The sequence below is a fragment of the Gorilla gorilla genome, chromosome 11 (genome assembly GCF_029281585.2).
Source record: "Gorilla gorilla gorilla isolate KB3781 chromosome 11, NHGRI_mGorGor1-v2.1_pri, whole genome shotgun sequence".
Lineage (NCBI taxonomy): Eukaryota > Metazoa > Chordata > Mammalia > Primates > Hominidae > Gorilla > Gorilla gorilla.
In genome coordinates, this window is record NC_073235.2 from 92987485 (window position 1) to 93013979 (window position 26495).

General features: G+C 39.4%; 1 protein-coding gene, 1 long non-coding RNA gene and 1 pseudogene across 6 annotated transcripts in view; 1 reads left to right on the plus strand and 2 right to left on the minus strand.

Annotated features, from left to right (window-relative positions):
* The window catches only part of NEMP2 (nuclear envelope integral membrane protein 2), a 208083-nt gene that overhangs the window by 102956 nt on the left and 78632 nt on the right, over window positions 1–26495 (minus strand). The window lies entirely within an intron of this gene.
* Window positions 1–26495, plus strand: part of LOC129531918 (uncharacterized) — a 106986-nt gene that overhangs the window by 9317 nt on the left and 71174 nt on the right. For all 3 annotated transcript variants that reach the window (XR_010129778.1, XR_010129779.1, XR_008677398.2), the window contains exon 2: window positions 23809–23937. This is a non-coding gene — a long non-coding RNA (uncharacterized lncRNA). The remainder of the gene's footprint in view (window positions 1–23808; window positions 23938–26495) is intronic.
* On the minus strand, window positions 8790–8842 carry LOC115933842 (uncharacterized; annotated as a pseudogene).

A 26495-nucleotide genomic window follows, 5' to 3' on the forward strand; every position in this document is an offset into this window, starting at 1 on the left:
AAATAGGTTATTTCAATAAAAATAATATATTATACAATAATATAATATTGTATAGGATTAGAATAAATATAACTTATTAAGAAAAAGGTAATATGTCCTCTATAATAAATTGCTAAAGCTCTTGGTAAAAAAAAAAATTGGTTAAATTCCTGTAAGTTGAGAGATGTGGAATTTTTTTAAGTTGTGATTCTCAAATTTTGGTGTGAATGAGAGTCCCATCTCTAAAGATTCTTATTCAGTAGGTCTGATATATAGCTTGGGGATTTACATTTATGATTCTGAAGCAAATATTCTTTTGACTATACTGTATTAGTGGTGAGAAAAAATACTCAAAAGTGATTGGTGATTACTGAATCATGGCTGGAAAATAGTATTAATGGGAAAAATAGTATAATCAGTTAATCTGAAAAAAGCAAAGTTGAACAAATACAGTGCATCTAAGAGTGCATTTAGGGTAACTAAGATACAGGAAACTGGTCACCAGTTATTTGTTATTTTTTTAAAAAGTAGCCAGGTGTGGTGGTTCATGCCTGTAATACCAGCACTTTGGGAGGCCATGGCAGGAGGATCACTTGAGCTCAGGAATTCGAGACCAGCCTAGTCACCATAGTGAGACACTGTCTCTACCCCCGCAAAAAAAAAAAAAAAAAAAAAAAAAATTAGCTGGGTGTAGTGGCACACACCTGTAGTCCCAGCTACTCAGGAGGCTGATGTAGGAGGATCACTTGAGCCAGGAGTTCAAGCCACAGTGAGCTATGATTACGCCACTGCATTCCAATCTGGGCAACAAATCAAGACCCTGTCTCAAAAGTAAGTAAATAAACAAAACAAAAAAGTAAGAAAAAAAAAGATTTATTTTTCAGTTAGTAAGTTTAGGATTACACTATAAATAAAATTTCCCAGCATTGGGACTCTAGTTTGTCTCTTGCTTTGACACCATCCGATCTCACCACTCCACTTCACTTGATTCCTAAGGAGCCTCTGCCAAAGTTTTCTTTGCAACTAACACACCATTAGGAAACATTTTTTTCAATCAGCCATTCTCTACAATCTAGCGTTCTCTTTTTTCCCCCCACTGGGGTAATTTCTTTTAAGATGATTCACAGTGAGAGAAGATGAATTATATTTCAAAGTTTATTTTCTTTCAGAGACACCTACAAACAGCAGATATCCGTTTAGTTTAAGTTACTTAACTGCCTTTCTTAGTCGTTTTTTGATAATGAAAGAGATTTATGTATGATTCAGGAGCCTTTCAATTCAGTTAAGACATCGGGATTGTCTCTTCTAGCTCTCAGTTCTTGATCATGCACTTCAGAATATCCCCAGCAATCACAATCTATGCAGAAAATTCTTCAATCTATTTTCTTTCATGTGTTTTTGGAAAGAACTCAAATATTTTTAAAAAGGGGTGGGTGGAGGTTGGGGAACAGAGATAAATATAACAGTGTCTCAGATTTTGTTCTGCTTATATGTTCTCTCTCTCTCTTTCCCTCTCCCTCTCTTTCTTTTTCTTTTTTAAAGTCAGTTCTCCAGAGCCTCTGTTTTCATTATTGCTGTCTCTTTGTACTCCATATCTGGCTACATTCAAGTATGTTATGGAGTTTTTATACAGATCTTTCATTCCCTATTTTTCTAGCACATTATTGCTGGTCATACGAGTGGAATGTCAAAGAAAACGCAACCCAGTGTGGGAAAGAAATTTATAATCTAGATACTCCTAGTATTTTATTTTACAAAGAAAATTGACATAATAGAATCTATTTGTTCTACACTGTTTCTATAACAAAATCACAATTTCTAGATTAGTCATGTTTCAAAAGAGACCGTGGAAAGTGGAATGTATAAATAATTCAACAAATACACAGTCAGCCCCTCCATATCTGTGTGTTCTGCATCCATGGCCTTACTCAACCACAGACAGAAAATATTTTTTTTAAAAAAAGAAAAGATGGCTGCATCTATACTGAACACATACAGACTGTTTTCCCTTGTTAGTCCCTAAACAATACAGTATAACAATAATTTGCTTGGGATTTACATTGTATTAGGTATTATAAGTAAACTAGAGCTAATCTAAAGTGTATGGGAAGATGAATGTAGGCTATATACAAGTACTTACTGCAACATTTTATATCAGAGATTTGACTGTCTCTGGATTTTTGTATCATGGGAGGTCCTGGAATAAGTCTCCCACAGATACTGAGGGACGACTATACTTCTAAGTTTTGCTAATGTCGTTAATCATATTTTGCCAATAAAGTCCATCTACCTGAAATTAGATATATTTTTGCTTACACTATGCAAAGTCTCTAAAGTTAGATGAAAATGAATAATTATTATTATTTGGTACATTTCAGTTACTTCCCCTACCCCCACCCCCATTTTATTACATCTGTTTACTGTGATTTATAGGTCCTGTCCTTAGCAATAGAGTCAAGAAATCTACCTGTATTGTCGAGGTATATATTAGCTAGGATATTTCCAACTACAAGTAACAAAATGTATAACTAAAAGTGTCTTAAACAAAACATTTATTATGTTGTGTGCACGGAAGTCCCAAAGCCAGTTGATTCAGTAGCTTAAGCATGCCCCCAAGGACCCAGGCTGTTTTCAGCTTCTTTCCACCACTCTCCACTTGTTGGACTTTGTCCTTAAGCTTTTGCCTTCATAATTGAAAAAGGCCATCCTTGCTGCTGACGCTGGGTTCTCACACAATCACAACCAAATATAGGGAGGACTATCTCCCTTTTCATCTCTTGAATGGGGAAGAAAAGACTTTCTTGGAAGCTCTCATCTTCACCTTCTCGTCAGACTCCTCAGACTTTCTGGTCCCATGTATTTTGGTAGCCTATACCCTTGCTAAAAGCGGTGGAGCGAGTGTCTGGTATTTTTAGACTTTATAGTGGGAAGTGGTTTCATAGAAGACAAAAACTGGAATAGTAATAGGCAGTGGAGAAAATCACTATGGTGATATTTTTGACAGCTCCCCAGAGCCTTCATAAATGTGTGAAAATGGTAATCTGAAACTTTATGGTGACTTAATAAATGAGTTTTATTCATTATTCTAAACTTTGACAAATGTATTTTCTATTTTGAAATATACACACTGACTCAAAATGGGAGTTGCTTCTACACCAATTATGTATTTTTCCCCTATTAATCCTGTTGAGTAGATTGAGATAACATCTTTATTTTAAATCATTCAATTTCCTAAATAGCAAAATTGCAAATACTTTTTATTCTTTTGTTTTTGAGATGGAGTTTTGCTCTTTCGCCCAGGCTGGAGTGCAGTGGTGCCATCTTGGCTCACTGCAACCTCCACCTCCTGGGTTCAAGCGATTCTCGTGCTTCAACCTCCTGAGTAGCTGGGACTACAGGTGCACTCCACCACGCCCGGCTAATTTTTTTTCTTTTTGTATTTTTTAGTAGTGATGGGGTTTCACCATGTTGGCCAGGCTAGTCTCAAACTCCTGACCTCAGGTGATCCGCCCACCTTGGCCTCCCAGAGTGCTGGGATTACAGGTGTGAGCCACCGTGCCCATCCACAAATACTTCTTATTCTTATAATAAAATAAGAAAAATTCGACAAAGGAGGATGGGTTATCATGAGGAAAGTAAGGAAAAGATAATAGGAATGGCAGAAAAAGAGAGAGGAGATAAAAAAGGAGAGGTGGGGTGGAAAGAGCAGTGACTAATCCAGATGGTCCAGTGTGAGAAAGCTGGGTTAACTAGGTCACTTGCCACTTGGAATGACAGGCAGGATAAGCCATTAAGACAGTGGAGCAAATAGAAGGAAAGAGGGAGGATGTAGACTCCTTTTTCAGGCATGCATTCTGCAGGTTAGAATTTGTCTCTCCTAACCACATTGTGGGTGTGTCCCTGGAACTGCATGTTGATATATCTTGGCATTAGGATTCTGATGGCACTCCTTTTTTTTTCTTTTCACTTAAAGATACTTGGCCTAACACTAATGTTTAAAACAATCCATTGAAAATTTAAGCCTCTTAACTTATTTCAGCAATAATTAAAGCAAGGTTAGAATAGGCCAAGGAAAATTTTATACCCTGAGTTTCAAAGGGCCAGACCTAAGTAATGAGGGCTTCATAAATATGTATTCCTCTATGTAAAATCTAAGCCCACTTTAGGGCAAACAGCTCATCTAAACATACTAATTTTCTTGGATTTGTTTTAAGATTTAGAGGTTACTCCTTCCCCTCCATTTCACTGTTTCACCGGATTCTTGCCTTTTCCTAGTTTTCCCTCTTTCTACTTTTTGCTGTATATAATAAGTACTGAAATATTATAGGTACTTTTCATTATTTTTCAATCTTGAGTAATACCAATGAGAGAATCTTGTTAAAATTCTTTGTTGTGATAGCGATCTTTTATGTTAAACAGATTTTTGTTACTCTTAATCTTTATATCTATCATGAAGTAAAACAGATTTAGAAAGCTATACAAAAATAAATGTGTGCTTAGTGAGTTATTATACAGCAGACATGCTGGTAGCCATCACCCAAATCAAGAAGTAGAATTTTCCAGCTACTCCAGCTCTCCATGTGCCTTGTCCCAATTTCAAACCTCTTCCTCCTCCAAAAATATCCACCATCCTGATTTGCATAATAATCACTTTCATGTGTTTGTTTATAGTTGTATGAACCAAGTGTACATCCATAGACACTATATTTTTGCCCATTAATAATTGTTTTGGTTGTCCCTTAAGTCTCTCATATCCACCTGTTCACCCCTCCACTTTCTCTTTTCCTTATGATATATCTATTGAAAAACTAGAGCTGTTTGATATGTAGTTTCCCACAGCTGAGTATCACTGTTTTCATACTTACAGTGCAGTTTGGCATGTGCCTCTGTTCTCTGTTCCTGAAAACTGGCAACTGGATTCAAAGGCTTCCGCAGACTTGGGTTTTATCCCTTTCAGTGAGGCTATAGGTTTTGTGTGTGTTCTTTCATAAAATGTCTGACTGACTCTCTTTTTGTGACATTAGGAACTATTGATATCTAGATCCACTAATTCATTGGAGGTTGCAAAATGTTGACACTCAAATTCCATGATTTCTTTTTCATGTATTAGTTGGAATACTTTTATAAGGAAATGGATCTCCTCATCTACTATTTGGCTACCCAACGGTGCAGTTCATGTAGAAAAGGCAGGATAAGTGATTGGTTCTTTTCCCCTAATTTACCAGTTTTCAAGATAATTAATTGGTTCCTTTTCATCCTCTGAGGCTGAACAATTCTTTGTTTTTTTTTGAATAATATTATCATGAACTCATGGATTTCTATATATTTAATAAGATTTCAATGAATAGCAATTATTACTTTTTTTTCCTGAAGCTCAAATTGTCCTATCTTCGACCAATAGGATTCTCTTCAAGTTGGCTCCTGAGCCCTTTTGACATATCCTAGTAAATTTTTGCCAGTTTCTTTGATATCTGATACCAGATGTTCCAGGATCATTTGTATGGTTCCTTCCCTAGACATGGAATCTGTCATGTCTCCAAAAAGTCCTGATATATTTGAAATTAGATTTCAAAGCAAAACCTTTGGGAAATAAAATTTCAAGACTACAGTCCAGGCATTAATGCTTGGTTCTACCTGGTTGGTTATTGTTTCTGCAACTTTTCAGTAGCAGAACTAGAAAGCCTGTCTACTGATAAGTATACATATTGATATAACTCTACAAATAAAATATCTAATGATCACACTGATATTTCTAATGAAAGTTCAGGACTATGGGGTTTTTTACGTAGCTTTCTTTATACTACATTGCATCTCTTTTCCCCATATCAAGATTCCTAGTTCCCAGGTATACAGTAGATGACAGTGTCTTAGTCTGTTTGGGGTGCTATAACAAAATACCATAACCTGGATAGCTTACAAAGAACAGATATTTATTTTTGACAAATCTGAAGGTTGGGAAGTCCAGGATCAAGATACCGGTAGATTCCATGTCTGATGAGGGCCTGTTTCCCAGTTTATAGGTGGCTCCTTCTTACTACGTCCCCACCTGGTGGAATGGGTGAACAAGCTACCTGGTGCATCTTTTATAAGGGCACTAATTCCATTCATGAGGGCTCTGCTCTCACGACCTAATCCCCCCGACAAGGCCCTACCTCCTAATACTATCACCTTGGGGGTTAAGATTTCAACATATAAATTTTGGGGGGACACAAACATTCAAACCATAGCAGATGAAATTAGAATATCTCATAATTGCTCATTAACTTTATTCAACGTTACACACACAACAGGATCAGAATAATAATACACATACTACTGCCAACAGCATAAGAACAAAATACAGCTTAAAATACTTTTTTCATATCATCTCCCTTCTCTATTTTTTAATAGCAGTGCTATATCTGCATTTTGTACAAATGTAGCCTTTACATGTTATGCTCTCTCTTAACTCACACTTATTATTAGTTTCAGGTAACTGTCTTTAATGTATACCACCAGTCCTCATGTTGATATATCTTTTAATGATCTGAAACTCATTCACTAGTAGAATCTTTAGGAAGGGCTAAAAAACAGTATTCTCAAAGTTTTTATCCTCACTCGTTTGTGTGGATGCCTGGTAACCTAGTCATTGTAAATATTGTTCAGTGGCTTTTATAGTTGAGCATTTTAATGTTGGTTCATATTGTATTCCTTGAGTCTCTTTAGTGTGTTATTCTGTTTTCTTTTGGCATAAAGTATTGTTGTAAAAAATATGATGGTAATCTAATCTTCTTACGCTTACAAATCACTTGCTGGTTTTGACTTCATAGCCAATGGACTCTTTTCTTTTTTTTTTTTTTAAGTTCATCCATCTTACTAGAAATACAACTTGGTGTTATTTGTTGTAGGTCAATATTCTCAGCTACATAGTGTGCTTTTTCAACATATAGTTTCATATTATTGTTTAGGGAAAATTTTCTCCAACTATAGTTTTAAATATTTGTTTTGTCCCCTTGTTTTACTTTTCTTCTTCATAGATTCTGGTTATTTGTGGTTGAATCCTCTCATCCATCTTCAATATTTGTCAGTTTCTCTCTAATGGTTTTAATCTTTTTCTTTCTTTTTCATTTCAATTTTTTTTCTTCTTTTTTCAATTTTCTATTTCTCCTAGGGCAAAGTTTGTTTTGTTTTCTTTGCTCTTCTGTTTCTCCTAGTATAGTTTCATTTCTGAAATAATTTTTATTTTATTTCTAATTGTCCCCTGAGTTCTGCCACCTCAATTCTGAGTTTTTAAAATTTGGATTAATGTTTGCATTTCATTTCTTGTATCATTTTCTTAATGTATTTTAGCTTCTTTTGAAATAGAAAGTTATAGTTTAGATTTGTTCTGTGAGCATGTCTTTCTTGTGTAGGGATTATTCTGCTCATTTTTTCCCCTTAGGAATAACTGCAAGAGATTTCACCTCAATACTTTTCTGTTTTAAATTTTTACATGAAAGTGTCTTTCCATAACTGTTAGTAGGACTGATTCGTGATTTTTGGGTAGCTTCTCTAACTTCACACAAACTCCCTCTTCTGTTGTTTTTATGTATTAAAAAGAGTCAGCTTGCCTTATAAGATTTCCTGGTTCTGTTCCCTCCTCTCCCTTTATCTGGGCCTCCTTTATCAGTTGTTCTGCTATCCATGTCTCTGTCCAGCTGAATTTTGATTCCACTTGGCATTTCTCTTTAGTGTGACGCGGTCCTGGAAGGGGGTCCTGGAAGGGAATCCTGGAAGGGAGCCTAGGCAGGTCATGTTTCTAGAGAGAAATCGTAAGGTCTAGATTGCTTAAGCACTCTCAGTCTTTGTAGCAGACCTTTTGCACTCACAACTTGTGGGTTGGGCAAGACCTACCCACGTGCTTCCCAGTAAATAGCTGTTGCTGTTTTGGGCTTCCCTCATTCTCAAGTCTGTCAAAGTCTGTCAAGTTTCATTGCTTCCCGCCTTGCTTCCTCCTGCTCAGATGCTGATATAATTCAGGTCTTGTGGCTGTTTGGTGGTTCGTCTTCATTCATCAGTGTGGATGCCTGGTAACTAGTCATTATAAATATTGTCTCTGAGTTTTTTATTTTGTTAAGTAGTTACTCTGTTTTTATGTTGAGATTTGGATTTAAAATATACTGCTGCCACTGTCATCTTCCCAGAACCCACTGAATAGATTAAAAATATTCTCTTCTTTGTCCGGTCAAGGTGGCTCCTGCTGTAATCCCAGTGCTTTGGGAGGCTAAGGCAGGAGGCCAGGAGTTCAAGACAAGCCTGGGTAACATACCAAGACCCCATCTCTACCAGTGAAAAAAAAATAGCCAGGAGTGGTGGCACACACCTATAATCCCAGCTACTTGGGAGGCTGAGGCAGAAAGATTGCTTGATTCCAGGAGTTCGAGGCTGCAGTGAGCTATGATCCCACCACTGCACTCCAGCTTGGGCAATAGAGTGAGAACCTACCTCAAAAAAAAAAAAAAATCTCTTTGCTACGTAGAATCCCCATTTTCACAAGAATCAGAAATGGTAAATTGGTATTAACTTTCTAAGCTTTGATAATGTAATTGTAACTTCAACAGTTTAGGGAATGTGTTCTCAATGTTATAAAATCCTCTAAGAATTGTATAGCAGTGTATTTTTTTTAGTCTACTGCTGGTATGATTAAAGAGAGAAAATATCTGTGTCCTAGAACCAGTTAAAAAAAATTAAGTGTTCCAAGTATTAATGGAAACCAAATTTACACAAAACTTTGGTACAAAGCAGTTCGTAAGCAGAATATTATAAAAATAACAATTTCTTTTTTTTTTGTGAGGGGTTTTCCTGGAAAAGCTGCTAGACAAATTCTAAAAGAGCTGTAACACTAAAAAACAACAATTCTTATTATTGTAGAGGAAGAGGTCTATTTACACAGTGTTTTCACATACACTACCTCATTTAATCCTCAAAATAGTCCTCTTAGGGAGATACTGTTATTATGCATTCCATTCTTCCTCAGAAAAAAAAAATGAACTTAGAGAACTCAAATGACTTGATTTAAGATTGTAGCAAGAAGGACTCTTACCACCTCTACCTGCAAAGTGTTCACTTTTCCACCAAGGGCTCAGCTTTGGTGAGATCCCTGTGTAGCATGTGGAAAGAAGTAGAAACCTGCCTAGTCAGCTCTATCAGTCATATACTCCCAGAGGACCCACAGGGTGACAGGTGCTGCAGGCAGATCACTCTCATGGTCTGGCTAAAAGCTTTGTCTAGCACCTTAAAGCCTGTAAGTGACAGGAGTGGCATTTGAATTGAGGTTTTCTGACTACAAATCCTCTGGTTTGCTTTTTCGTGCTAGCTAACATCCACTTCAGCAGAGAGCTTTGTGGAGCCTGTAGCTTGAGCAGCTCCAGGTGGCATCACAAAATCTGCGTGTTGCTGAACATGAGTAGCTTTGATTCATGGTAGGTGTGACAGGACCATATCAGAACACTTCTGGTGATTGTGGCAGCATTTCTCAAACGTTTACTCCTGAGTGCTCCGAGAGGCAGAGAGGAGGATCCTGTCCTATATCTCCATGGACTCTTTTATTACATTGTAATATTTTTACCTTAAAATTCATGCTGAGAGAGATTGCTGGCAAGATGGCTGAATAGGAACAGCTCTGGTCTACAACTTCCAGTGAGATCAATGCAGAAGGCGAGTGATATCTGCATTTCCAACTGAGGTACCCAGTTCATCTCACTGGGACTGGTTGGGCAGTGGGTGCAGCCCAAGGAGGGCGAGCTGAAGCAGGGTGGGGCATCGCCTCATCCGGGAAGCACAAGGGGTCAGGGGAACTTCCTCTCCTAGCCGAGGGAAGTCATTAGGCACTGTACCATGCACTCCGGCCCAGATACTGCACTTTTCCCACAGTCCTCACAACCCACAGACCAGGAGAGTCCCTCCAGTGCCTACGTCACCAGGGCCCTGGGTTTCCAGCACAAAACTGGGCAGCTGTTTGGGCAGACACCGAGCTAGCCGCAGGAGTTTTTTTTTTTCATACCTCAGTGCGCCTGGAACACCAGGGAGAGAGAACCGTTGACTCCCCTGGAAAGGAGACTGAAGCCAGGGAGCCAAGTGGTCTGGCTCTGCAGGTCCCACCCCCACAGAGCCTAGCAAGCTAAGATCCACTGGCTTAAAATTCTCGCTGCCAGCACAGCAGTCTGAGCTCGACCTGGGACTCTCGAGCTTGGTGGAGGGAAGGGTGTCCACCATTGCTGAGGCTTGAGTAGGCGGTTTTACCCTCACAGTGTAAACAAAGCCACCAGGAATTTCAAACTGGGCGGAGCCCACTGCAGCTCAGCAAGGCCTCTGCAGCCAGATTGCCTCTCTAGGTTCCCTCCTCTCTGGGCAGGGCATCTCTGAAAAAAAGGCAACAGTTCCAGTCAGGGACTTATAGATAAAACCCCCACTTCCTTGGGACAGAGCACCTGGGGAAAGGGGCGGTTGTGGAGGCAGCTTCAGCAGACTTAAACGTCCCTGCCTGGCAGCACTGAAGAGAGCAGTGGATCTCACAGCACAGTGTTCAGGCTCCGATAAGGGACAGTGTGCCTCCTCAAGTGGGTCCCTGACACCCATGTATCCTGACTGGGAGATACCTCCCAATAGGGGCCGACAGACACCTCATACAGGAGAGCTCTGGCTGGCAACTCGTGGGTGCCCCTCTGGGACGAAGCTTCCAGAGGAAGGAACAGGCAGCAATCTTTGCTGTTCTGCAGCCTCTGCTGGTGATACCCAGGCGAACAGGGTCTGGAGTGAAGCTCCAGCAAGCTCCAGCAGGCCTGCAGCAGAGGGGCCTGACTGTTAGAAGGAAAAACTAACTAACAGGAATAGTATCAACATCAACAAAAAGGACATCCACTCAGAGACCCCATTTGAAGGTCCCCAACTTCAAAGACCAAGGGTAGATAAATCCACAAAGATGGGGAAAAACCAGTGCAAAAAAGCTGAAGATTCCAAAAACCAGAATGCCTCTTCTCCTCCAAAGGATCACAACTCCTTGCCAGCAACAGAACAAAACTGGACAGAGAATGAGTTGGACGAATTGACAGAAGGAGGCTTCAAAAGGTGGGTAATAACAAACTCCTTCGAGCTAAAGGAGCATGTTCTAACCCAATGCAAGGAAGCGAATAACCTTGAAAAAAGGTTAGAAGAATTGCTAACTAAAATAACCAGTTTAGAGAAGAACACAAATGACCTGATGGAGCTGAAAAACACAGCACAAGAACTTCATGAAACATACATAAGTATCAATAGCCAAACTGATCAAGCAGAAGAAAGGATATCAGAGATTGAAGATCAACTTAATGAAATAAAGCGAGAAGACATGCTAAAAAAAAGAATGAAAAGGAACAAACAAAGCCTCCAAGAAATATGGGACTTTGTGAAAGATCAACTCTACATTAGATTGTTGTACCTGACAGTGACAGGAAGATTGGAACCAAGTTAGAAAACACTCTTCAGGATATTATCCAGGAGAACTTCCCCAACCTAGCAAGGCAGGCCAACATTCAAATTCAGGAAATACAGAGAAATTGAGGCAGCAATTAATAGCCCACCATCCAAAAAAAGTCCAGGACCAGATGGATTCACAGCTGAATTCTACCAGAGGTACAAAGAGGAACTGGTACCATTCCTTCTGAAACTATTCCAAACAATAGAAAAAGAGTGAATCCTCCCTAACTCATTTTATGAGGCCAGCATCGCCCTGATACCAAAACCTGGCAGAGACACAACAAAAAAAGAAAATTTCAGGCCAATATCCCTGATGAACATTGATGCGAAAATCCTCCATAAAATACTGTCAACCCGAATCCAGCAGCACATCAAGAAGCTTATGCACCATGATCAAGTTGGCTTCATCCCTGGGATGCAAGGCTGGTTCAACAAACACAAATCAATAATTGTGATCCATCACATAAAACAGAACCAATGACAAAAAACCACAGATTATCTCAATAGATGCAGAAAAGGCCTTTGACAAAATTCAACAGCTCTTCATGCTAAAAACTCTCAATAAACTAGGCATTGATGGAACGTATCTCAAAATAATAAGAGCCATTTATGACAAACCCACAGCCAATATCATACTGAATGAGCAAAAACTGGAAGCATTCCCTTTGAAAACCAGCACAAGACATGGATGCCCTCTCTCAACACTCCTATTCAACACAGTATTGGAAGTTCTGGCCAGGGCAATCAGGCAAAAGAAAGAAATAAAGCATATTTGATTAGGAAGAGAGGAAGTCAAATTGTCTCTGTTTGCTGATGACATGATTGTATCTTTAGAAAACCCCATTGTCTCAGCCCAAAATCTCCTTAGGCTGATAAGCAACTTCAATAAAGTCTCAGGATACAAAATGAATGTGCAAAAATCACAAGCATTCCTATACACCAATAGCAGACAAACAGCCAAATCATGAGTGAACTCCCATTCACAATTGCTACAAAGATAATAAAATACCTAGGAATACAACTTACAAGGGATGTGAAGGACCTCTTCAAGGAGAACTACAAACCACTGCTCAAGGAAATAAGAGAGGACACAAACAAATGGAAAAACATTCCAGGCTCATGGATAGGAAAAATCAATATCATGAAAATGGCCATACTGCCCAAAGTAATTTATACATTCAATGCTATCCCCATCAAGCTACCATTGACTTTCTTCACAGATCTAGAAAAAACTACTTTAAATTTCATATGGAACCAAAAAAGAGCCCACATAGTCAAGACAATGCTAAGCAAAAAGAACAAAGCTGGAGGCATCATGCTACCTGTCTTCAGACTATACTACAAGGCTATAGCAGTAAAAACAGCATGGTACTGGTACCAAAACAGATATGTAGACCAATGGAACAGAACAGAGGCCCCAGAAATAATGCCACACATCTACAACCATCTGATCTTTGACAAACCTGACAAAAAACAAGCAATGGGAAACGATTCCCTATTTAACAAATGGTATTGGGAAAACTGGCTAGCCATATGCAGAAAGCTGAAATTGGATCCCTTCCTTACACCTTATAAAAAATTAATACAAGATGGATTAAAGACTTAAACGTAAGACCTAAAGCCATAAAAACCCTAGAAGAAAACCTAGCCAATACCATTCAGGACATAGGCATGGGCAAAGACTTCATGACTAAAACACCAAAAGCAATGGCAACAAAAGCCAAAATTGACAAATGGGATTAATTAAACTAAAGAGATTCTGCACAGCAAAAGAAACTATCATCAGAGTGAACAGGCAACCTACAAAATGGGAGACAAGTTTTGCAATGTATCCATCTGATAAAGGGCTAATATCCAGAATCTAAAAAGAACTTAAACAAATTTACAAGGAAAAAAAAAACAACCCCATCAAAAAGTGGGCAAAGGATACGAACAGATGCTTCTCAAAAGAAGACATCTATATGGCCAACAAACATATGAAAAAATGCTCATTATCACTGGTCATTAGAGAAATGCAAATCAAAACCACAGTGAGATACCATCTCACGCCAGTTAGAATGGCAATCATTAAAAAGTCAGGAAACAAAAGATGCTGGAGAGGATGTGGAGAAATAGGAATGCTTTTACACTGTTGGTGGGAGTGTAAATTAGTTCAACCATTGTGGAAGACAGTGTGGTGATTCCTGAAGGACCTAGAACTAGAAATACCATGTGACCTAACAATCCCATTCCTGGGTATATACCCAAAGGATTATAAATCATTCTACTGTAAAGACACATGCGCACATATGTTTATTGCAGCACTGTTCACAATAGCAAAGACTTGGAACCAACCCAAATGCCCATCAATGATAGACTGGATAAAGAAAATGTGGCACATATACACCATGGAATACTATGACGCCATAAAAAGGATGAGTTTATGTCCTTTGCAGGGACATGGATGACACTGGAAACCATCATTCTCAGCAAACTAACACAAGAACAGAAAACCAAACACTGCATGTTCTCACTCATAGGTGGAAGTTGAATAATGAGAACACATGGACACAGGGAGGGGAACATCACCCACTGGGGCCTGTTCGGGGTTAGGGGCTAGGGGAGGGATAGCATTAGGAGAAATACCTAATGTAGATGACGGGTTGATGGGTGCAGCAAACCACCATGGCACATGTATACCTATGTAACAAACCTGCACGTTGTGCACATGTACCCCAGAACGTAAAGGATAATAAAAAAAAATTCATGCCAACTTTAAATTCTATTTTGTAATATATCTGTGCTATTTAGATACTAAAAGAATATTTTGCACTACTTGCCAGCAGGTAAAATTGTTATAGCTGGTAATAATACAGAAGGTAAAATGCAGAAGGTTTATCCAGTGGCTCTTAGTACCTTCTGGCATACCACCATGTAACCCTAAAGTGGAAGCCAAGAGAAGGAGTGAAGAGAAGTAGGCTGCAGACTCATCATAGGAGTTTGAAGATTCTGCTAAACATTTGGGCTTTATTATGTGGAAAAAGAGGAGCCGATGAAGTATTTAAAAAAATAAAGTAAACTGATAGGATTTGTGTTTTAGATGAATGGCTTTTGAACTTCTTTGATCACCATCACCTATTAATAAGGAAGACACTTTGCATGCTAATTCATACACAGATTATGGCTAGCATATATTTATGTGTATATATGAATATTATATGTAAAGAAAATATGATGAAACTTTTTTTACCCTCGTATTTTCCATTTTAATCTATTTCATCTAGAAAAGCTAATGTGATTCACTAAATTGGTTGCACTTCAACAATGTTTTCTTACTTTGGTGGCAGTATGTAAGAAGGATGGTAGAAGGGAAATAGCAAGAACATTCAAAGTGAAGATAGGCCAGAATAATAGAATATAAAGCAAGACAGTGGCAGTGGGATGGAGCTAAAATCCACTGGAATTGGTTACCAATTATCCATGAAGATAATGTTGGGTTTCTGGCTTGATTGAATGGCCATTCTATTTACTGGAGACTAGGAAAGCAGAAAATGTAAGTTTGGAAAGAAAGATAATTGACTTCCATTTGGAAGTGATTTTGAAGTATATGGAAAGCCTCTAATAGGTAACTGGATAGGAGAGTTGCAGCTCAGGAAGAAGGTGTGAGTGGGAGAGAAAGATGAAAGATTCAGGACCATTGAGCGTATGAGTTCTGATGGAAGCCAAGGGAATAGAGATGAGGTTGTCAGGGTGAGTGTAGAGAGTCAAATGAGAAGGCCAAGGAGAGAACAGAGAGGACCCTGAAGAACACCTTCACTTCAGAGGATGAAGAAGAAGAGCCTGCAACAGAAATGGGGAAGCAAACTAGGAGAGTAGAGTGTCACATAAGCCAAAGAAGAGGACGTTTCAAGGAGGGAACAGTCAGCAGTGTCCAATGCTAGAGGAAGGTCTGGTAAGACAAGGTCTAGCAATTAGGAAGCTATTATATTCTCAGAGTTAGCAACAAAAAGAGGTGGTGGTTTAGGCATGCAGTTGTGAGGAGAAGGGTGGTAAACATAACAGGTATGTCCTGGGAGGTGAGTGGAGAGGAGTATCCTGGCCCCTGGCAGCAGGTCCAGAAGTAGGTGAGGTTTGGCTGCTCCAGGGAGGTAGCTGGCACCCGGGAAATCTGTCAGCCATTGCAGAGTTGCAAGCTTTGCTCTGGGATTCAGATGCAGATAGGCAGTATCTAAAAGGAGGATGTGAGTGAGGCAGAAGCTCAGTCCTAAAAGGGTGGCAGTTCTGGTCAGGTCTCCAAGCCTGCAGTTGATGCACAGGGATTTAGGCTGGTACCAGCTCTGGTGTGCAATGTGTGGGCCAGACTCAGGACATAAAGCAGAAGACCACTTGTAAGTACTGATGCAGAAGTTCAGGGCAAAAATGAGAAGCCAGGTGAGTTGCTGTGTTAGAGGTAAAAACTACTTCCATTTCTTCAGCCTGGAAAGAGGACTGATTTAAGGTAGGAGCCCGTGGGTGGGAGTCAAGCAGTTTTGCTACTGGGATAGGAATGCTTCAGAGGGTTGAAAGCAGTAGGCAGAGGCAAATCATGAATGCAGTGGTCTCCAGGCTGGTGTTCATCACTGGATCACACTTCTTTTTTTCTTTATTCAACTGCCTATATGACTAGCTTCTCAAATGCTCACCGGTTTTAACATCTCATTGTTCTCTCATCTCAGTGTGTTAAATACAATTTTTATATCTACTCATTTCTACTTGCATGTTAGTCATTTTATCTTTTTTAAAATTATACTCTAACAGCATACATAATGTAAAATTAAAGAAAATATGACATTTGTCCTAATTATTTTGGATCACCTTCTTTTAAAAACAAACTGAGCATCTGGATTAAAATTTTGAACATCTGAACCAATATGCCACTTGATCTTAGGTGATACCTTCTTTTTACCTCAACAAATATTTATTGAGAGCCTACTCTGGACAAGGAATTTATTAACTTCTAACCAAAAAATGTTAATTAGTCTGTTGTTTGAAGTGCCATCGACTTATTGTGCATTTGGTTCATTCATATAACTAATCCTCAAGATGTGTAGGAAGATTAGCCACTTTGACTCAATCCTGTAAACTGTAAGCTTTAATGAGCTGAGCTCTGGGTAGAATTAGAAATACAAATACCAGTTTTTATATCTCAGGTTACTTTTAAATATCAAAATACTGTATTTGTTGGTACAATATCATTAGATTAGTATATCTAACACATCAGAAATCAAAACCATTTATGTTTTGAGAAATACTCAGAGAATTTATACACTATGTTAATATTTCACATGGAGCAGAGGTGTGCCCAATGCTTCTTCCTCGAGGACTAGGAGAGATATGGAGCAGTGGGAAGGAGGTTCCTAGGCCCCATTACTACCTTCCCATGCTGGGGCTTGATGCTGTCTGCTCCCATCAGGACCACTCATTCTCTGTGGCCTTCCCTCCTCTCCTAGAGTAATTTATTTCAAACAGGCCCTTCTTCTCCAATCATCCTACTTGAGAAGAGTCAGGAAGCAGGAGAGAGAAACGCCTGTCTTGGACCTTAACCCTGGCTCAGATAGGGAACACCTGGGGACAATGTGTAGCAAACAATGAAAACTATATGTATTGGCCTGCTGGAGCAAGGGTGGCTTAAACAACAGGAAATTTATTTTCTCACACTTGCAGAGGCTAGAAGTCCAAGATCAGGGTGTCAGCAGGTTTTTCTTCTGAGACCTCTCTCCTTGACTTGTCTTCCCCTTCTGTCTTCACGTGGTCTTTTTCTATGCAAGTCTATGTCCTAATTATAAGGAAACCAGTCAGTTTGGACTAGGGCCCACCCCTAATGACCTCATTTTACCTTAATTACCTCTATAAAAGCTCTGTCTCCAAATATAGTCCCATTCAGAAGTCCTAGGGTTTGGATTTCAACATACACTTTTTAGCAAGAGGGGATGGGGGAGGGGGGTTGGTGGGAGAGGTAGGAAGAGTTCAGTCCGTAACACCATATATGTTTATCTTTTTAAAAATCAAATACAGGCATTTATATATTCTGCAAAATAAATGCCAAAATACCAGTACTGCAATTAATGTCACAGTTATTCTCATAACATAATGAGCTCAGTTGCTTAATTGCATGGTAGAAAGGTGGATTTTCTATTTTAATGGCCCCTGGAAGAGTCTGAGAGGCTACCAACTTTTAAAATTTTTTTAAATAAGAGGATCTTAATTTTTATTTTACTATGTAGTTACTGTTGCCCATCTGTTTCATCTTGCCCTTGACTGGATATTCTTAATACATAGAAATGTAAATGAAAGGCTAGTTTTCAAAGGGTAATTAAAGGACTTTGGTAAAAAGGAAGAGAGCGACCAGAAATATTTGATTTAGGATGACCTGGATGACTGAAAAGAGAAAATCCAAATAGTTTTTTCCCTCTTTGGGTAGTCGACCAAGAAGCAAGCTCAGCATCTGAATTAGCTCAAAGGGAAAACAGACCAGTAGAAATGGGGTGTGAACTCCATAGCTAAGCTCTGGTCTGATAAAGTGACTTCCCAGCCAGGAAGCTCACACTGTTACACAGTGAGCTAAGTGTTCCCAGTCCCTCCCATCTGCCCATAGATATGTACAGCAGCACCACGGTGGGGCTCTTTCTATTCTGCAACCAGCTGTGCCAGCCCATAGAGTGCCTCACTTCTCCATGGAGCATTAAGCACTCCCTAGCTTCTTCCTCCAAGTTTCCCGCATTACATCTCTCCCTGGAGGCTGCCGTGGGTTGGGGCTGGCACCTTTGCATTCCATCCATGTTTGCTTATTGATGGATCAATTGATTGATCAGACTTTACAGATTTCCTATCCCACCCCTTGGACAAGTCCTTTTAAGCTCTCTAAGTATCAGTTAATTCATTCTGCAAAATATGGGAAAATATGTAAAATATGGGAAGATGGTCTCTATGACTCTTTTTTGCCCTAACTTTATATAAATCTATGCTACAATTTCAGATTTTAAGGCATATTTTTTTAAATATCACGTATAGCTACAAAAGGAACTATAAATGCCATCGACTAACACATAGGGAAAGAAAAGTACCCTTTTCTTCCTAGGGTCTTAAGGCTTATTTTAGATGGGAAATTTGAGTTTACCTCAACCTTGAGTTTTCAACTCATTCCCCTGCTCTGTTTTGGGCCACTCTTGTTTATAGAGGTAACTCTGAGATCACCCTAAAACTATGTATAAGCTGAAATATTCATTATCAATGTCAGTGGCAGGTTCTCCTCCAGTGATCAGGCTATAAAACACAAATATAATTCTGAAAAGCAAAATTTTATAAACACAAAATGACTATATGATAGCATTATCAGCAAAGCTTTGCTCTTCCTCTTCTGACTAGAATTGCTAATTAATTGTTTTCTAATGCTCTTTTGTATAGCCCTGTGGAATGTTTCCTTGAGACATTCACATATGCAAGGTGGCTTTGTGCTGTGTTCTCCTCCCACCCACTCATCACCCACACGCACCTGCCCTCCTGCTCCCCGCTGACTCAGCGGCCCAGCCTCCTCCCACACAGGCCCAGTGACCCGGCACCCACTCAACCACCTTCTTGTTTGTTCTCCCACAAACCCACCCACTCATCTTCTCTCCTTCACGCAGGTAGACGTTTTCACACTCCCACTGCTCAGCAGACAAAGCTCAAGAATGTGCTTTGGGCGGTAGTGGCGGGGCGAGGGAGAATAATTTTTTTCTAATGACCATTATGTTTTTTTCCTTGATCAACAAGCTTATCCACAAATGAGTAGTTGATAAACAGTCATTTTTATGCTTAGATTATTTTTTCAATACTTCCTCTACTCAATAATTGGATTTTCTATTTTTGAAAACTCTACCACAACGTATATGTATACACTTTGAGCATTGTAACTTGTTTCAGTGAAAACACACGCCCCATCTTTTGTCTAAATTGAAATATTTCACTCACATTTTGAAGTGAACGGGTGCACCAATGAGATAATGGCTTATTGGGATGGTTATTTGTAATGATGGTGTCTGGGCTATAGCTGGAATCGATAGGCTGCCTGACAAGATTAATTGGCTGTGAATTATGCCAGAGCAATTCCAGAGCCAATACCAGAAACAAGGGCCAGCCCACTCATCAAAGCCCTGCCAAGGCCTCCCTACTCTGTGGGGCTGGCCCCAGGGGAGGCGGGGAGGCCAACCTCTGCTACTTGTTTATGTTTTTAAGGCTACTAGAAAGGCTTCCCTGAATCACCCTAATGTTGCTATCCTAATGTTCCAGAATTAAAGTCACTCCTGAGTCCTCTGAATATTTAGAGTATGAAGAATTAGAAAGATATTGCTGCAGTTTCTTCCCATTCATGGCAACTATTTTTATCCTTTCAAGGAGCTCAGATCATATGCCACATGGTGTGAACAGAATCTATTCTGCAATATTATGAATCCAATCTTGAAGAGGAAATATGTGTATAATAGTGGATTTTAAGAAGTGGACTACTGAATTTGTGTTTATTTATTTATTTTTTGCTTTTTAAATATCATAACTAATGTGAACTCCAGGAACCATTTGTCCTTCTCTTTTATCTCTCCAAGGTGTAGCACAGTGCCTGACATGTAGTAGCACTCAATCCATGGCTGGAAACTTGCTTCAGATCCCTGGCATTTTATCTTGTCAGCACTAAGCTTTAGGGCCAATTTTATTCAATTTTATATGTGCCAGTCTTTTACTCTTGATTTTGAATACAACTACTCTTTCCTTTAAATTTCCACAAAAATTTGCTATGCCCTCTTATGTATTTTATCACTTTCTCTCTTGAATCATATTTAATCTTAAAGCTCTTAATGGCTCATAGGACTTTTAAGGCAGATCTATATGATTTAACTTTGTATCCCGACCTAAAGCAAAGCTTCTCACGTAAAAATCTCCACATATAAAAAGGTGCAAGCTGGGTGCAAAAGCAAGAGACAAGTAAGGACCTCTTGGCTCATTCAACTGCCACATGGTGATAGAACTGCCACTAAGTTTCTAGTTGCTGGATTCTCGCTAAAGATGGCAGAATGAACACAGGCATATCTCTTATATCTCTTCTCTCAATAGAGAACAGGAGAAGGGTGATGAGTAGATGAGACATTTCATAAATATTTGTTGGAAAGAGAATGGAGGAAGGTTAACTGATGTAAAAGGAGAGAAAGCCATAGTCTAAAGTGTGTGCAGTGGGGTGTACTGAAGATAAATAAGACATTTCACCTTGAAGACCTGAAGGAAGCTCAAGACTTGGAGTCATCAGTCTTGGCAGAGAGTGGGGGTGAGGTACGGAGTGCAAAGTTTGAGATAAGTTCAAAGCTTATGTATGGAACAGTCAACTACTCTTGTGCCCCAGATACAGAATATCAGCAGCCAAGCTACTCCCTCCTGCTCCAGGAGGAAATAAGAATTTTTTTTTAATCAAGAGACACCCAGTAGGAATGGCCTGAGCATCAGAAAAACCAAGGCTGATAGAAGAAAGAAGGCAGGAGGACCTAAACAATCAAATGAATTGCAAGTCTGCACTGGGAATGGTTGGATTATCTGTGCTCTCTCCCCTGCTACACAATGAAAGCACTATTAATCAGGGACCTAACCCCTAGGCCAATGTTTCTAAATTGTGGGTTATGAACTCAGTTATGATTAGTGGAGTATAAAATCTGTTTAATGGGTCATAACCAACATTTTCTTGGGTTGGGTTCCTTGAGAAGCAGACTTTGAGGTGGAGTTGAGAGTTCAGAACATTTATTAGGGTTTGTCCTTGGGATCAATATCTGTGGAAGGATATACAATTGGACAAAAAGAGAATGCGAGCTGTGATGCAAGACCCAATGATTATTTCACCCAACCCCACGAGGAGCACTGAAGCTAGACTGGCTTTTCAGAGTTTTCCCACACCAGGCCAAGATGTCCAGGACTTTATTCTCTGTCATAGGCTGAATTGCATCTCCCCAAAATTCATATGTTGAAGTCCCAACACAGAGAACCTCAGAATGTAGCTTTATTTGGAAATATGCTCTTTGAAAGGATGATTAAGTTAAAACAAAGCCATTAGGATAGGGCAGTAATCCAGGAGTATTTGTGTCCTTATAAGAAGAGAAAGACACACAGGGACACCCACATGTACAAAGAACAGTGAGACTTCCAGCCACCAGAACTGTGAGAAAATTAATTTCTGTTGTTTAAGCCACTAAATCTGTGGCATTTTGTTATGGCAGCCCTAGAAAACTAATATCTCCCCCCACCCCCCAACCCTTACTGGATGTGGCCACAGGAAATATGACCCTGGGCAAGGCAGCTCTGCACTGAAGCAATCCCTGAAAAGGCCAACAACTGAAGAGTCCCCACCAGCAGCCATCTCAGAGTCTGGGGCAACTAGTCCCTTCATTGCAGTGTATCTAATGGATATATAATGGTCCATCACAAACATGAAAGAAAATAAAATTCAGTAGACTAGATAATGTCAGAGAGCATTCTATGAAGAGAAAGTAAATATTGTTTCACAAAACATTTTTGTCTTTATAAATATATGTGAGTGTGTTGACTGGGACTTGATGAAAAAGAATTTCTTACTGTCAGATAGGTTTACTGGGCACAGTGGATCATGCCTGTAATCCCAGCAATTTGGGAGGCTGAGGTGGGAGGATCACTTGAGCCCAGGAGTTTGAGACCAGCCTGGGCAGCATGGCAAAATCCTGTCTGTACTAGAAGTACAAAAAATTAGCTGGGTGTGGTGGCTGAGGTGTGAGATCACCTGAACACGGGAGGTCGAGACTGCAGTGAGCTGTGATTGCAACACTGACTCCAGCCTGGGCTACAGGAGTAAGACTCTGTCTTAAAACGGGAAAGAAAAGAAAGAAAATAAAAAAGAAAGGAAGGGGAAGGGAAGGGAGGGGAGGGGAGGGGAAGGGAAGGGAAGGGGAGGAAGAAGGAAGGAAGGAGAGAGGAAGGAGGGAAGAAAAGAAAGAAGGAAAGAAAGAAAAGAAAAAAAAGAGAAAGAAAGGAAGGAAGGAAGGAAAGAAAGGTTCAGAAGTCACTCACCTAGGAAATAAATTATAGGGGTTTTTTTCCCCCAAAAAAGTTAAATATACAACAGATAACATGTTTTCCATACCATACAAAAGTGAAACCCATCACTCTACAAACCCCATCTACCCACACAGAGCTCTTCGTCAGCTTTTGAGTGCTCTATTCTTAAATATAAGTCGGCAAAAAAATACCATGAGGTATGTAAATCATACCTCTAACCTAAAAGAGAGGAGGAAACATGAAAAACAGAAAATGGAATATAAAGAGAAACTATAGAAAATAGGAAAATACTGTTTAAATGCTAATTTATAGCCTCAAAAATTATGAGATTTGTATCTATAAAATAAAAGCAGAATGGGATGATAAAAGAACAATTAGATAAAAAAGGAAGGAGCTCTTGGAAACTAAAAATATAATTTTAAAAACTTCAGTAGTAGGAGTAGGAGATAAAGTTGAGGAAGTCTGCTGAAAATAGAACCAAAAGATGAGCAGATTAACAATAAGAAAGGAAACGTATGAGACTTAGACTATCCATCCAGTAGGAACAATATCTGACTACAAGGAGCTCAAGAAAGAGAAGAAATGGAGGAAAAAGTATACAAGAAAAGTTCCCAGGACTGAAGGCTATGTCTAAAAATCGAAGGTACCAAGTACTCAACACAACAAATAAAAAACGGCCCACACCAAGGCACATCATTGAGATGTGTCAGACCATTGGGAATAATGAGAGAATCCCAAAAGCTTTCAGAAGAAGAAAAAAGAATTAGTCTTATGCTAAAAGTAGGTATCAGAATGCATCAGACTGCTTGCTCAACTACAATATTGGACTAGGGGAAGCAATGAACAATGCCTTAAGAATTATGAGGGATAATTTCATTTATTTATTTATTTATTGAGATGGAGTCTCGCTCTGTCGCCAGGCTACAGTGCAGTGGCGTGATCTCGACTCACTGCAACCTCTGCCTCCTGGGTTCAAGTTATTCTCCTGCCTCAGCCTCCCAAGTAGCTGGGACTACAGGCATGCACCATCATGCCCAGCTAATTTTTGTATTTTTAGTAGAGACAGGGTTTCACCATGTTGGCCAGGATGGTCTCGATCTCTTGACCTTGCGATTCGCCCGCCTTGGTCCCCCAAAGTGCTGGGATTACAGGTGTGAGCCACTGCACCCAGCCAGGATAATTTCTTTTAAACCTAGAATGCAATACCCAGCTAAACTATCAATGAAGTGTGAGAGCAGAATAAAGATAATTTCAAACAGAGGAATTCAGAAAACTTATGTTTCATGTATCCTTTTACAGGAAGCTACTACAGGATATAATCTAAGAAAATAAGGGGAAGAAAACAAGAAAGAGGAAGACATTGGATCCAAGAAATGGGGGATCTATCACCTTACAGATGAAAAGAGAATCTACATGATCTTTGTGAAGGTGATTTGAGCATAGCAGCTCTGCAGGAAACCTGGAGAGCAACAAGTGAGATTAATACAGGACACACAGCTCTAGTAAGGATGTCTGTCACTAAGGAAATTAAAATCATTTGTTGTAGAATACTTTATGAATCAATGCAGTAAGAGGAGGTTTACACTTCTGGTGAAGAATAGGGAATGAATTTGTGATAGGCATGTAGAAAATTATGCAAACAAATAAAATAATAATCAACTCCTGGGAAAACAGGAATTTGTACCAAAAGTGTCAATATAATCTTATATATATATGCCTCAGTTTTGAATAATATTTGCCATTTTAATTATGTAAAAACTGAATAATTATCGGCCGGGCACAGTGGCTCACGCTTGTAATCCCAGCACTTTGGGAAGCTGAGGCAGGTGGATCACCTGAGGTTAGGAGTTCGAGACCAGCCTGACCAACATGGAGAAACCCCGTCTCTACTAAAAGTACAAAATTAGCTGGGAGTGGTGGCACATGCCTGTAATCCCAGCTACTCTGGAGGCTGGGGCAGGAGAATCGCTTGAACCCAGAAGGCGGAGGTTGCTGTGAGCCGAGATCGCGCCATTGCACTCCAACCTGAGCAACAAGAGCAAAACTCCAACTCAAAACAAAACAAAACAAAACAACAAAAAACTCAATAATTATCAGAGAAAAACACTGTAATATAACTATATTGAAAGAATAAGAAGAGAATGTAAGAGACTAAATCCGTATCTCCCACAGAAGGGAGTCATAGATAATAATATCTGGAACTGAAAAAAAAAATCAAGAAACAGCAGTTTAAAATGTAGAGATAAACACCAAAAGAAACAGCTGAGGCCAGGTGTGGTGGCTCACACTGAAAGACTTGAGCAAGTTTGCTTTTGGGAATGGAAATGGAATTAGAACGTGCAGGTTGTACAGGGAAAAGGGCTGCTCTTTGTCTTTTAGACTTTGAGGAGCTATTTGGCTTTTAAAGCTCTGTGCATTTATAACTTAGATGGAAAATATAAACAATTTTAGAAAGAAAAATGACAATATATGTATTTTTGAGATATGGAGGCAAACATTCTAAACGCTAAAAAGAGAAAAGCTTGAGAGTGGTTTCTTTTGGGGAGCAGGACAGGAGTTGATTTTCACTGTAATTATTACTAAGCCATTGATTTTATAGAGTTGTGAGGACATTACCTTGAGACAAATTTTAAATAAAAAATAAAAAAAGGAAAGTCCAGGAAGGAATTCAGGCATGAGGACATTTAAGAACTTTGAATTGTAGCTTTGTTGCTTGTAGTTTCCCAATTTTAAAAATCTTTAACATCTTCCATACCAGGAGATAAGCAGTAAATGAGAGAACACATTTGGAAGCTCTTGGTAGACTGAAAATAACTAAGGGAGGTTCCCTTCTTTCCTCTTACAGATAAAACTTGGTTTTCAATAGTATAAACTCAATCTTTGAAAAACTCACCTCTTTTCCTAGACTCACAAGGGTGCTTCCATGACATCTTGGATATAAAAGGAATACTTAGTGTACATGTGAATAATTAAGTCATTTTTTAAAATGCCCTATGTGAAATAAGAAATAACCTCTGTGTAATTCAACTAGTCTTGCAATGAGACCCTTTCTCCAACAATAAAGTGCAATAAATAATTTACTCACATGACTTTTCTCAAGCTTTAATGATTTTTGAATGAGTCCCAGATTCCATTTTTATTTACAGCAGATTCCATTTTTATTTAACAGTAATTAGAACCAATCCACTCATTGTGGAATGCCATCAGAGCTGGGCTGTGGTGAATGGGTTAGGAGTAGGGAATTGAGAAATTGATCCCCACAGCTCTTGGGGTGGGCAGCCCTCCTGGATCAGTAGCCTCTGGACAAGAGCAACCAAATTGTTTTACCCAGTGTTGTACAATTATGATTGTCTTTGGTTGCCATATCACAAAAAAGGTTGGGAAGCACTGCCTTGAACAGTTGCCATAAAAATCCCTTATAAGGACTGATAGTCTGATAGTTATTTAGGTAAAGTCTTGTTCATTTGTTTACTTACCAAATGTATAAGAAAATTTGCATATCTTTAAATGAGTTTTTGATGTTTCCAAATCTGAGTGGAAACATGTAACATTAGGTTTATGAATGAGTTTGAATAAAGTTCAACTACAAGTAACTTAATAGAGACCCCAATATAATAGTTGAAACAATTTATATCATTATTCCTTCCTGTAAAAAGAACTCTGGAGAAAGCCAGCCCAAGGGTAGCACGGTGGCCTCGTTGTCTTCAGGGATCCTGGTTCCTTTCAGCTTTTGTTCTTACATGGCCAAGGTAATCTTCTTAGCAGGAAGCTAAGCCTCCTCCTCAGGGAGCTGGGAGCCAGTATGTCCACACCCCAAAGACAGGATGAAGCAGGAGGATGGAGCAACAGGATGGAGGAGAAGAACAGTGCACCCTTTTCCAGGGGGGAATTCCCAGAAATCACCATTCTATTTCCATTTGGGTCTCCCTAGTCACATGACCACACAACGCTGTAAGCACGGATGCAAAATGTGTTCTTTTAGTGGG